The sequence below is a fragment of the Crocodylus porosus genome, unplaced genomic scaffold (genome assembly GCF_001723895.1).
Source record: "Crocodylus porosus isolate Cpor-Errol unplaced genomic scaffold, CroPor_comp1, whole genome shotgun sequence".
In the NCBI taxonomy this organism is placed as follows: Eukaryota; Metazoa; Chordata; order Crocodylia; family Crocodylidae; genus Crocodylus; species Crocodylus porosus.
The window spans coordinates 17,956,505-17,970,742 of record NW_017728926.1 but is presented as its reverse complement, the minus strand read 5'-3'; the positions used below and the strand labels follow the sequence as shown (position 1 = coordinate 17,970,742).

Here is a 14,238-nt window from a genome sequence, read left to right as displayed (position 1 = left end):
GTAGTGCTAACCAACGTAGCACTGCCGAGCCTATAAGGGTGCTGCAGGTTTTTCCTCCCAAGGTGGAGAACCTTGCATTTTTCAGTGTGGAAACCATCAGGTTCTCACCTGCCCATTTGCTGAGCTTGTCCAGGTCAGCCTGGATCACCCGCCTGTCTGCTGGTGTGGATGCTTTGCTCCAAAGTTTGGTGTCATCGGCAAACTTGGCCAGTCTGCTTCTGACTCCAATGTGAGTTAAGGGTTGTAGAGAGCAACTGCAGGGAGAGAAGCAGTTACACTTACAGGATCGCAAAGCACTTTAGAAACATTAACCAACTTACTACTGCATGGCAAGCATGTTATACTTACAGGATCTCAAAGCACTTTAGAAATATTAACCAACCCTCACTTCTTCTATCATGGGATAGGAACCGTTGAAGCTGCTTGCAACAGATTCCTTTGACTTTGATAGACCATAAGCAGGTCCTCAAGTCAGGATTTTGAACACGAATTACATGCAGTCTCTGGGTGGACTACATCTTCTACACCCACAGAAACACAGCGACAGGAACCACAATCTGATGTAATTTCAAGAGCCAACCAATGAAGAAGGGAGTGAAAACACCTGTAAGACTTATATGGAAACAGAGGAACTGCTTTTTAATGAGACCTAGTGGGATAAGCTCCAGTTGCGTGCCAAGAACATTTGTTCGCAGCCAGAGATTCAGAGCAGGTTTAGTGCCAATGTCATCTGCCTCACCGGGCACAGACCCACATCAGTTCATGATGAGGAAGCCCCTGCCCATGGTGTGTCACGGGGGACGCTGCCCCATTGCCCTCTCACAGCAAGGATGTGATGAAACCAGACAGCCTCGAAGACACTAGAAAGATATCTGAATTGAAATATCTTGGGTTTGGGTTTTTTCGGGGAAAAATCAACACTTTCTCCAGCAAAGAGGCACCGTTTGATGGAAAAAATGTTACTAGCCCGGACAACGGCTCAGTTCGTACAGCTTTTACTTCATCTAGGGACAGAGCCCTTTGGTTTTACATGACTGTCAGCCCGGTCCCCTTCACCACTACTAAGCATTTCACTTTAAGTGACAGCAATCAGAAAGTGGTTAGCCTAGCAACTCAACCAAGCTTTATTCCTCTCTTCCTCCCACATCTCCAAAAGCTCAGCACCACAGACTGATCTGGTGTAATTCCAGGAGCCATCTAGCTAGGGTGGGAGAGAAAATGCCTACATGACTTAGATGGAAACAGAGCAGTTGTTTTTAATGAGGCCTGGTTGCACAAGCTCCACTCCGATGCCAAGACCATCTTGCTCACAGATTCAGAGCAGGTTTGCTCCCAGTGTCCTCTGCCTTGCTGGGCAGGGGCTCACACCTTGGATACCTGTTTTCTCCATCCAGCTGGTGTAAGATGCTGTCAGCCATTGAGTGTGTCAAACTTCAGGCCCAGCCCTCCTGGGAGGAGAGTTGGGTTTTGTTTCCATGGCAGTTTGGCACAGAGTTGGCCCGGTGGTGATTGTGTGTGTGAGAGAGAGCTACACCAACCAGTACAGGTCAGACTAAGCCTGGGTACAGGTGAAAGGGAGTTGCTTTAGGGCTCTGCAATGGCTTTTGCATTTTCCAGGTCTCCTCACCATGTTGGGCTTTGTTTCAGGCTCGTGCACCCGCATTCAAACCAAACCACTTACCCATCAGGTGGCACCAGCTGCCATCCTAACTCAACAGCACTTTGCACACAGCAGCTGCACTAATAAGCTCCTGACCCTCCCCCCTCCCCCCCCAAAAGTGCTCCATAAGCTGAGATCTGCACCTTCTGCAGAGGTCTTTCTGGTGTCTTTGGAGAGTCCTGCTTGGAATCTGGCCAGGCTCGGTCACTTAGCCCGTGCTCTGCCATCAAACACTCCCAAAGCTGTTCAGTAATCAGAAGTAAGTAAACATTAGATGGGCTTTAAATGCTGTGAGGATACTGATTTGTAGCACCCTTGTTGAGAAGGATCACTGTTTAAGTACTGTTCAGATTTAAGTGGCTTGTCCCTAAGGCGAAGTACAGACAGTTCAATCTTTGCAGGTTAGTCTAAGCTGCGTAGATCGAACCAATAAACAAGTGAACAGATATTCACTTTTGATTCCACAAATGCAGCCACATGTCTGTCGTGGCTCAGGCCAGAAGCTGGGGGGTGCTAGTGTACACCTGCTCAGCTGGAGCGGACAGCTTGGGCCAAGGCTAGGCTGCCTACCCTGTGGGGGGTGAGGTTGCAGGGAATTTGCAAAGCATCCTGGGATGCTGAGGGACTGTGAGTTAACTTGAATCTGGAGGGGATATGCGACAGAAGTTCACTAAACCGATTTAACCTAAATCAGTTAAGTTTGATGCTACATCCATCCAGGTTTGTCTTAAATCGGTTTGGGCCATTATGAGAGCGGTTTACACGCACTGAATTTCTGTTGTGTTACAGAGTTGAGCAGGGTTTTGAATGCTTATGCTGGTTTTTGTGTAATATCTGTCCCTAACCTAGGAGTCAACAGAAATTCAACCCTGGATTCCCATGGGCCAACCTGTTGCCTTAAATACCAAATCACACCTTCTTGTAAAGCCAGATCTCCAGGGATTTTCTAGTCTCTGGGTACAGCCTGGCTTAATTCAAATGGCACATTTCTGATTTCGGTGGGGATTCCCCATAGTGCACGAGCTGCTATGGGCTTACAGGATGTGCAGATCCCATGAGGCATCCTTCCATTGCAACATGAAAAATTCCAGGTCAGCACATTATATAAACTCCCACATGCCAGAGGTGGGTTCTTAGAAAAAATAAGGGAAGTCACTGAAACGGATTCTGGTTCCTTATCCACTTCTCCCATTGCCTGCACCTCCTCTTTCCAATTAGTCATAAGGCACCGCTTACTGGAGCTGCCCTATGCTGATATCACTTATCTCCTGATGACCAAATTCTTCTCACTGTTATATCAGCCCAACTTCCTTGGACTCAGTGATGTTGTCTTGGCATAACAGAGGAGCGTTTAGTCCCTGACATCAGATTCAATCTGAATACCAACAAAACTCGAGCTCAGGAAAGGAGTGCAGGAGGAGGAGGGCTGATTGCAGGGCTCCTTTAATTGGGGAGGTCAGACTTGTCTTGTTTATTCCAGTCCTAAGGCTGGCTTATCTCTGACTCCAGTAAGAAGTGGGAAGGAAAATGGGTAGACAATGAGTTAACTGGGAAAAGGCAGCAGCATGTGTGGATTTTTTAAGAGACATTAATCACTACATTCAGGGCAAACGGCAGCTTGCTGATATATCCCACCCAAAGGGGAATAAAGAAAGATGACCTCATGTTGCATGTCAAATACAACCCTGTCCCTCCCATGTCTATCTAACATTGCAACATCTGTTTGGAGGCAGGTTACCATCACATTGGCCTACCCTAAGGCTGGGCTTGCTATGACGGCAGAGCAGGGCAGATGATTATTGACCATCTGTTATGTAGCTGACTGGTCCAGGAGGGACCTGCTTTTTTCAGTTCACCAAGAGACAGCTAAAAGCCCCACCATCCTCAAATCTAGGTCTGAAAAGGCAATGCACATCCCTACTGTAGAGCTGTGCGGGTCGTAGTCCACCAGGAACAGACTAGCTGGTGATGCTACCTGTGTCAGAGTCCTTAGTTCTTCTCATGTTGTTCTAATAACTCTGAGTTCCTCGCCCAGGGCCTGGACCTCATTTTGCTTGGTGCTGTAAACACGTAAGGTAAAAAAGCCCAGCCCTGCCCCAGTCCTGTTCTGAGACCTGCAGTAATCAGTGACCCGGAGCGGCTTGAATCCTATTGGCTGCTGTTTGCCTTCTGGGATGGTTCCCCAAGTCCTAGATAATAATGGTCCAGGTGGCAGTCTGCCTCCTAATGATGGAGAAGGGGTCATTCAGAGCTGTGATACACCTGGCCAAATGGGTGATGCAGCAGCTGTTACTACCAACCACATGCATATATCATGGAAGTTAGAGCTGCAATATATCTTGAAGCCCTGTCTCCTGAAGGACACCCACAGAGGACAAGAGAGTCAGCCACTTTCTCCACAGGCAGCTTTCCTGCGTGCAAGTGCTTATGGGCTTGTCCGGTGCCTACAGGACCAGAGACGTGTACGCTGCGGAGGCCTGCTGCTTCCCTTTGCATCCAGACCTTCCCCACCCCAGCCTCGTGAGCCAGATGTGCCATAGGCAGGCCGGGTTTTGGCCCACGGTCTCACACACGCTGCCTCTGCACCTGGTCTCCGAGATGCTGGTAGAGCCGTAGGGCACCTGCAGTTTCTTCTGCTGTTAATTCAACACGAAGTAACTAGCAGATGCCCTGGGATGCTGCAATGGGCCAGAGCCTGGGCAGAGGGGCTGGCTGCCTGGTAGACGCATGGCAGAAGAACATGCCGCGCACAGGATGGGGCGAGGAGCAGCCCTGGTGCAAAGCTCTCCCCAGAAGTGGGCTGCCGTGGTGGCTCCCAGAGCCTGGTTACAAGGGCTCCATGACACAACAGCAGGGGACCAGACTGTGCCTAGGAGGTCCCTTGCAGGCCTGTGCTCCCACGAGAGCCAGGGCACTATGGGGCCCATGTCTGGCGAGCTGTCTCAGGCCCTAGGAATCATTCTTTGCTCTTCACCTGTCTTTCCTCTTTCCAGGAGAAGGCCCAGCAGCTTCGGGCTCCAAGTCTGGGTTGAGTCTCAGCCAACTTGGCTCACATAAGTAGCTTTTTGCTGAGGATTTTATGGGGCTCCCTGGAACAATGGGCAGTGGCAGCCCCCTTCCCCAGCCCCACTGCCCCGACGCTAAGTTATTTTACAATTATTATTTGAAGTAAATGTTTAGCCATCACCCAGGCAACAGCTCAAACATGCCTCACCTCACGGCCTCCCTGCAGCTTCACATGGCTGCTGGGGAGCTGGGAAGCAGACACCGTGCCAAGCGCTGAGGAAATGAGCTCTGCAGCCTCCCCAGGACATCCCAGAATGCCAGAGCCCCTGGATGGGAAATATCCCTGGGCAGATTCCTAGGCAGGCCCTTCCCTCAGTGTGCAGCAGGGCCCAGCACACGTGTGTGCATGCCTCCCGCTGCAGGTGTGAGCCCCTGAATGTGCACAGTGCAGCCCCAAGCACGCAGCCTTGGCACATGCGTGACACGCATGCAACCCCCATGCTCCTCCTCCCCGTCTACTAGAGGCTGTTACTCAAACACACTTGTGCACCCCTCAAGATATACCCCTCTAGGAGGTGTGATCCCCCCAGTACATACCGCTTAGGGGCTGTAACATCCCCCCAGTACATCCCCACACAACCCCCAATGCACACCCTTGGAAGAGGTGCGACCTCCTAAGACATGCAGCCTTGCAACATACCCTGCTAAGCATGGCCAGGTAGGCACGAATCTACAGCACTGATATGTGAACCCTTAAACAATGAGCACAAACCATCTCCTGACTGCTCACCCCTCCTTGACTTGCATACCTTTCATATGCACATGCCTACTTTGTACATACAGCCCCCAGACAACAACCCCCCCAACCCATATCCCTAACCAGCACAATCTGAACACAATGCAACCCCTCAAATCTCAACACATGCAACCCCTCAGCCCATGTGAGAGGTAGAGGAGGCAGGGCAGGGACCGTGACAATGCTGTACTCCTAACGTAGGCAGGTCACCCAGAAGCCTTGTCTGCGTAAAGAGGATGGCATCAGGCCTGGTGTCCTTGCAACAGGCTCCCTATCGAATGTGCTGTGCTTGCAAGTCAAAACAAAGATCTTCCAGTGCTGCACACTCAACCTGCTATCGGGGAACAAGCCCGTCAGCATCCTGTGTGTACATCCCTGCTGATAACAGAGAGATGCCATCAGGGGACAGAACAGGGCGTACTCTCCTACAGCTCCAGGGTCCTGGGTGAGAGGCTAGCACCAGCAAGAGGGAAGCTAAAAAAAAGCAAAAAATTGGGCACTGCTGGGAAGGGAGGCTGGGAGTACTGGTGTGCTCAGCGCTGTACAGCTCTTGGCCACCCCAGTGACCAAAAAACTGGGAAAACACAGCCATCTATCCACCTAGGTTCTGCACCTACCATCATGGTGTGCAAGCCACTATAGAGGACTAGTTTGCTAAAAGACCTGTGCCAGGACCTGGATTCTGGCTGGCAACTGAAAAAGGAAGACTGTGCTGCATGTGAAAGCATAATTCCATGCAGGTGAGTTGCTGGCTATGATCTACCGCCACCCCACACTTCCTCCAGGCTCCCTCATCCCAGCTGGGTGTAATAGGCATGGCAGCAGGGCTGTTGAGTGAGCAATCAGCCCCAGAATGCGGTTCTTTGTCACCAACCCAGGGACTGCTCATAGTAGTGTGCCACTGAGGTTACAGAGTGGCCCAATAATCTCAGCCAAGAGCCAGTCGCATCCTGCTGCTGCCTATGGTTTTCTGGCTGGCTACATGCTGCATCGGCCAGAATTCAGGCCGGCATCTTTAAGGTTTGGCAGTGCTTGTGAATTAGTGATCATGCCTAGGCAGGGCCAGATCTTGCATTCCTTGGGCATCCCAGTCTCCCTTAAGTAGGCGTGTTAGGTGTACAGGCAGAACGGAGGATGGGGCCTTTTGTGCTGGATTCATTAAACTCAAGTCTCCACCTAAAAAAGTAATCGCAGCTTGGAACTCAATCCCTGCCTGCAGCGTTCACTCAGTCCCTGGCAGAGCAAACCATGGGAATTCTTCAATGGCTTTGAACAACGTGTAATGATGGTGCGGCTCCAAAGTATTTTTTTGAACTAATATCCATTTTCATTTACTGTCCCCCAGCTGGAAACCTTGTTACGAAGGAATGAATAGGAGCTGCTTTGAGCAGTACCTGAGAAGCTAGTTCCTGACTATTCTCTTTATACAGTCAAGCACAGTTTGGATTTTCTTTTGTTTCTATATGCCAATCTCTGATTGCCAGAGCAGGCACCAGGGTCTGGGGCATCAGCAGCATTTTAGAAGAGTAATGCTCCAACACCTCCTGCAATTCTCCATGCGAGGAGAGAAACCTTGGATAGGTTCTAGTCTTCTCTTCCCCTGGAAAGGAACAGGAATGATAAATCAAGACCTTGGGAATCCTTGCATTTCAGCAACAAATTAGAAAGCAGACTGTCTAAAACTCAAAGATTAAGACTAGAAAATAACCTGTACCTCTTCTTCTGTGCATCCTGGCAGGAAGGTTTTTGCTCTCATTTCATGGAGCCATAGAAAATAGGGTTGGAAGGGAGCTCGGGAGGTCATCTACTCCAGCCCCTTGCACAAAGCAGGACTAGTCCCATCTGTATCGTCCCAGCCAAGGCTTTGTCTGGCTGGGTCTTAATCTCAGCCAAGACTCAGTCACATTATTTCCTTTTGATGGTAGCCAGATGACCATCTCTACTCCCTAAAGCAATTTCAGAGTTACTCAGCAGGAGACATCTGTGGCACTGGATCCTGGCAGCAACCTTGGGAACCTCCTGGTGTGCTGAAGAGTTATAGCTCAAGAGCAGGCTTGTTTCCACTTTCCAGTATATATTGATATCCTGGCTGCAGCAGAACAGGCAGAGCTTCTTGAGAGGAGACAGTCCCGTCTCAAATAACTACACTCTGCTGACAAATGTCCTTTCTTGGGCCTCAGAGGATGAGAGAAGGGCAAGGGAAGAAGTGACACAAAGGCAGCAACAGAATGAAGTGGGGACAGCAACCAGATTAAAGAGGGCCAGGAGTAAGTCTGGAGCAGCCGGTAGAAGAGGGCCTCTTCTGATGGTCAAAAGTACCAGTACCTCCTTCTCCAGAAGGGAAAGAGTGCAGGCAGCAGCTGCGAAAGTAGGTGCACCTCCTGATGGGATAGGGGGGCAGAGGAAGATAAGAACAGACTACTACAGGATGCTAAGAAATGTGTAGTAACCACACTCGTTTGCACTTTTACTGCACTCACCATCCCATGATTTCCAAGCACTTGGCAAACCTCAACCAGCACTTACAGTGCCTCTCTGGGGGGCAAGTATTTTCCCCATTTTACAGTGAGAGAAACTGAGGCATGGGGCAGTTGCTAACTGGCCTAAGAAAAACTGTGGTAGAATCTGGAATAAAACCCAAAACTCCTATTTCCCAGTGTTGGCCTCTAACTGCAAGGCCCCAAACCTTCCTCCACTTCATCAAATGGGAAGTTCTGTATAGCCTGCACTGGGTTTTACTTTGCTGCCCCGCCTTCTCAGCGTACAGTGAATCCTTAGCGATGAGCTGTTCACTCTGGAGGCTACTAGATGTCTTCTAACTGCACAAAGCTCAATGCACGCTTTGGGGGTGTTAGCACATAAATGTGTGCCTCTGCAAAGGGGGTCAAGCCCTGCGTTAGCCAGACAGAGAGACTCCCCCCCACCCCCCCTTCAAGTCTCCAAGTATTTCTGAGATGCACCAAAGCTAGAATCTCCAGGCAAAATCCCTCCAGAGTTTATGGAAGTGCAAATGGTTTGTTATGCAAATATAAATGGTGAGTCACGTCTCAAACTGGAAGGCCCTGGTGCCTCATACTAAAACGTTGCGTAAACAGCTGATCCCAGGCTTGCACCACTTGCAGCTGAGGTAGCTCCCACCACTTGTGCCTCAGAAATCAACTCTGCCATGTTAAAAGTATGCAGTTGCAGGGGGCAAAAAAGCACAACAGCCTTTGTCATGATGCTTACCAACTGCGACACTTTTCTTTGTGCACTAGAGGGCACCACACTCCTCTGTTAGCATCACATGGAGGCCAAATGCACAGAGGAAAGTCTGAATGCACCAGTACCCTGGGGGTCAGTCCCCCTGTTGGGAGCATGTCAGCAAAGGCTTCAGGGCAGTGAGTCCCGTATACAGAAAGAGGTGTGAAGATAGGGCCCACAAGCAAGGTGAGCAGGCTGATGTTCCTGCAGAAGGATCTTGGCCTGAGAGCAGGAAAGAAACACCAGCATTAAATGGGGAACAAAATTGCCTTGAGTAATTTATATATTATTATTCTCCCTCAATGCAGGGTGGAGGCTCTTCTTGGTTGAGGAACAACCTCTGCAGTGCTGGCCCACTAAGTGTGGCCTTTCAGTGTCCCCAGCCAGCAGTGGAGTCCATCTGCAGTTGGGGTTTCCTATTTGGGGTCAGTTCATCTCTCACCATTTTCACTTCTCTTTTTCTTCCCAGTCCTGGGTTCATTTGAATAAGCAACTTGACCCATTTGAGGCTAGTTTCCCTTAACTGCTTCTTGTGCAATGGCCCAGCTGTGTGCAATGTAGGACTAAAAAAATCACTGGTGGAACCTTTCATGATTGATACATTCTTGCCTTGCACATGGATCTTTTTTTTTTGTAAAAGTATATATGTCTTTATATATACATACCATCAGGATGATGAATTTAGACTTACAACTAAAAGGACAGAGGCTGCAATTCACAGCATAGAAAATCCACTGCAGATGTCAAGGCGTTGCCCCTTCACGTGCGGACATGAGGGCAGGAGATGACATGAGTTAAATTCACTGTTAATCCTTGAGCTGAACCAGACCTGGGGCCAGATTCACCCCTGCAGCAAGTCCATTGATTATCCTCATGTCTCACCAAGGATCAGTTTGGCCCACCGACTGCAAAGAGTGACTACCACCTGAATCAGGCTTAGCATACCCCTATGGGCTCTGCCAGAAACAGGCTCCGCTCCTGAGTAATTCATCTGGGAGCTCTTTTGCCAGGAAATTAGGCAGTTCTTGGTTCAAGCTGGAGCAGTGATAAAGTACAAACAGTAAGTAACAGCCAGGAGGTTGCTCTCCAAAGGCTTAGTGCCGCTCTACTCAGCAGGCATATTCACCTCTTTTACAAGGCTAAGATCTGACAAGTTCATGGCCGCCATGTGCATGTAGGATGCAATGTAGGTACATTGGCATTTGCACCTTGAGTCCTGGAAGACAACTTTTCAGTCTGCAGACTGCTCATATATACACCCCCGCCACAAACACACACCTTCTCGTCACTGATCATTGCACACAGATAGCTCATAAAAAACGGATTACAGCCAAACACAGCAGTGCAGGTTTCTCCTGGATCCACCCGGACAAACTTCTGCTTCCCCCCATCAGGGTAAACTGCATCTGGAAGCACCAGGAGGTGGATTTGTACCCAGCTTGAGAGCAGGGCACCCAACAGAGGACCACGGTGTACAGCTGCCTAGGGGGGCCAGTCTCTACATAGTAAAAGCATGATATCACTGGTGTGGAGCCTCTAACTCCTCTCAAACCTTCCACCAACTCACCGTGTGACCTGTAGCTTGGGCATTTTGCCTCTGTGCGTTAGGTGACCAGCTATAAAGGAGGGTGTCTGCGACACCACCAAGCACGAGGCAAAGGGTTGTGGGAATCAACACATGTTTGTACAGTGCTTTGCATTCTCAGAGGAAAAGCAGAGGCTATTATTAAAGCTAATTATGCCTGGAAAAGTGTTCTGTTGGATGAAGGGAAGGGGTGTTTCATGACATGCAAGTCACGTAAAGGACACAGCCGGATATGTACTGCCACCTGACTCCAACCTCACCTTTTTCCCTCATCATCACCAGCAGAACCGGTTCCTCCCAGTTAGAGGCAGTAATCTAAAACCTTTTGTGGTTAGCTGAAAAAAGGAGAGAGTAGTGTGGTCATGTCCAGTTCTTGTTGTGACACTCCTTCCCCTGCAGGGCTGAATCCAAGAAGGGCCTGACACAAAAACTTTTACACCCTGTTAGCTTTGGAGGATCCTCAGTGAGGAACGCGTCTCTCTTGATATTCCCCTCCCGCCCTCCATTTCTTGCACTTCTGAAAGAGCTGGAGCTCGGACAGCTGTTTGAGAAGACAGATCGTGACAAAAATAGCAGAGAGACGATGGGTCTGACCAGAGGCCTTTAAAAGGTTAAAACCCCCCAACGTATTCTTGCAACAAAGACAAACTAGAAATGAAGTCATGTTGTGAGTCTGGTCTAAGGACGCAGGTAAAGACAAGCAGTTGGACCGGTGGCTGAGAGCCCAAACTCACATAATCGAAGAATCTAGTGCGTGCCCGTCTCACTTCACCCAAGGATCTCAAAGTAACTTATAGACATTAGGCCACACTGGCCATGTCTACACGAGCGGCCGACGGTGCAGTTGTTACTGCGCAATAATGTAGTACTTGCTTAACCAAGTACTAAATGACTGTGCAGTAAGCAGCATTAGTGCACAGTCCTATCACCGCATGGTTACTTTTACATGCTACTGTCCAGTAACAACGAGCTACTGCACTGTAACTTGTCGGTAGTGTGCAGTAGCATCGCTGTCACGGTTTGTGCCTGACGAAGCTACAGCGCCTTAACAATGAGCTATGGCACAGTAGCTTGTTGCATCGGCACTGTAGCATCTTGTACAGATGCACCCACTGTGTCAGTATTATCTTCAATGAACAGATGTGGAAACTGAGGCACACAGAGGTTGTGATTCATTCAAGAAAACAGCACAAATGGCTCCCAGTTTTCTGCTCTTTCCACCAGACTCTGCTTTCTCCCATTCAAGTACAACTGCATGACATGGAACAACTTTGTCCAATTCATAATGTTGTTGTTCCTCCCTATTCTTCCCACAGGTAAGAAAAATGATCGCACTGGTAAGGCCTGCGATATCTGGGTTCTGGCAGTGATTTGCCCATCTCAACATTCCCAGCTGTAAAATGGGGATAAAACCTTCCTTTCAGTAAAAGCAGGAGTGGGAAACTGGATGCATGTTTGTACATGAACTGTGGTCCTCATATTGAATGTACTCTCCAGCACAAGAACACTCAAATTGTTCAGCCAAACCTGACCCACAGTTCAGTGCAGTTACCATTGCTTAGTGCAGTCTAAGAGTCCTCCTTTTCTTTCCCAGATGAGACCCTGAAGTATCATAGTTTACACAGGGCCCCAGGACCCAAATGTTGCCCAACACGAAAATGCACATAAGTGGCATAACCTGAAACAAGCTGCAGGGTTTGGCTCCACCAAGGCTAGAAGTCCCAGCATGTTCTGTTTCATTTTACCATGAGCAGTCTGCAGACTGAAGAGTCATCTTCCAGGACTCAAGATGCAAATGCCAATGTACACTTAGATGGCATCCTACATGCACATGGCGGCCATGTACTTGTCAAGTCTTAGCCTTGTAAAAGAGGTGAAAATGCCTACTGACTGGAGTGACACTAAGCCTTTGGAGAGCAACCTCCTGGCTGTTACTTACTGTTTGTACTTTATCACTGCTCCAGCTTGAACCAAGAACTGCCTAATTTCCTGGCAAAAGAGCTCCCAGATGAATTACTCAAGAGCCTGTTTCTGGCAGAGCCCATAGGGATTATGCTAAGCCTGATTCAGCTGGTAGTCACTCTTCGCAGTCGGTGGGCCAAACTGATCCTTGGTGAGACATGAGGATAATCAATGGACTTGCTGCAGGGATGAATCTGGCCCCAGGTCTGGTTCAGCTTGAGGATTAACAGTGAATTTAACTCATGTCATCTCCTGCCCTCATGTCCGCACGTGAAGGGGCAACACCTTGACATCTGCAGTGGATTTTCTATGCTGTGAATTGCAGCCTCTGTCCTTTTAGTTGTAAGTCTAAATTCATCATCCTGGTGGTATAAATAGCTCTGCCTCTCAATATGTTTGAATGCTGTTTATACCCCACCAGCTGCCACCTCATGTGCCAGGGTTATAAATATACAGGTTGCGTCTAGACTGTGTCTAAACTTGGCATTGGGTGCCTATTTCATGGCAGGAGGAATTACAGCTACCAGCAAAAACAAAGGGGAAGCCCTAGAGTGCTGCATCAAGATGTCCAGAGACAACTTGGCTAGAGAGCTCTTTCTTTCTGCCTTGCTAGACAGGAGTGGGCAGTGCTTTCTGAAGGGGCCTTGGAAACCCACTTCCTCTCCCCTCCAAAGTTACTGGGCACCCAGCCCAGAGGAAATACCTTACCTTATCCTTTCCTGATGTGCTTCAATGCACCATTGACTGCAAGAGGCCCAGAACATCACAGGCTCACCTTCACGAGCCTGACCAGAGCTGAGCCAAGCATGGGCTTGAATTGGCAGTGCAGGCTTCAGGGGCGAATGCTGTGAGATCAAGCTGGAAGGAAGAACAAAGAGGCATTAGGTTCTCCTCCCCACCCACTGGCGAACAACAGCCTCTTTGGGTGTGTTCACTGCCAGCCAAGTGCAGCACAGAAGATCATGACGGAGTTGATCTACAAGGGAAATTTTTGCTGAGACAGTAATGCTGCTTAAGGGAGTAACTTTCTATACACCAGAAACCCCCCAGGAATGGAAACAGTTATAATGGCCTAATAAGTACCTTAGCTGGTACAGATTATTTTGCTCAGGGAAGCAACAAAAGCTATACTGAGAAAAGCCATGTCTCCCCTAGGAGGGCTGGCTGGTCTTGCTGGTTTGACAAGCCTATATCAGCAACCAGTTCTAGTGTTGATGGAGTCACAAATTTAGTCACAAACTTACCCAAGTGCACAGGTAGCCTGTGTGCTAATTAGGAACAGGAAATCTATAAGGCCAGATTCACAGCACCCATACAAAGAACAAGACTTGCACATCATGTACCCAGGTCTGAGGTTGTGCTAGGATATTGTTTCATGAAAAACAACAAAAAAGAGTACCTCCAAGCAAAATTCCATTAGTGTTTCTCGGAGCATGTGCGTTATGTTTAGATGCATCCCATTTGTATACTGGTAGGGCTTAAAGCAGTTCAGCATGTGAGAACTTAGCAGAGCATACCCCTGGGAGTCTGCAGACTGAGGCTTCAGTTGTGTTCAGAGCTTTGTTCAAAGCTTTAGAGTTTACTTTATCTTCAGTTCAGAAAGGCCAGGTCATATGGAATGGCTTAATTTAAGGGAATTACACTAGACTAGTCGCCCATGCCTAGAGGTCAGGGCTCCTGTTGGGTCCAGTCAGTCTATGAAGGTATATACAGGGCATGAGGGGCAGGATAAATATGCTCTACTAAACAGAGACCTTCTTCTCAACATGTCTGCAAGTTGAAGACATGGATAGAGGGGAAAAAAAAAAAGGAATTTTTACCCATTGGCTCTAATGAATCTTGAAGTCGTCATTGATGCCAAGATGAACACGGGCCGGCAGTGTGGGGACGCGGTCAGGAAGGCCGACCGCACCTTGTCCTGCATCCACAGATGCATCTCGAGCAGGTCCAGGGAGGTGATCCTCCCCCTCTATGCGGCACTGGTCA

At 48.9% G+C, this 14,238-nt stretch overlaps 1 long non-coding RNA gene across 1 annotated transcript in view; it reads left to right on the top strand.

Moving 5' to 3' along the window:
- Nucleotides 1-14,238, top strand: part of LOC109314453 — a 19,269-nt gene that overhangs the window by 3,932 nt on the left and 1,099 nt on the right. The window lies entirely within an intron of this gene.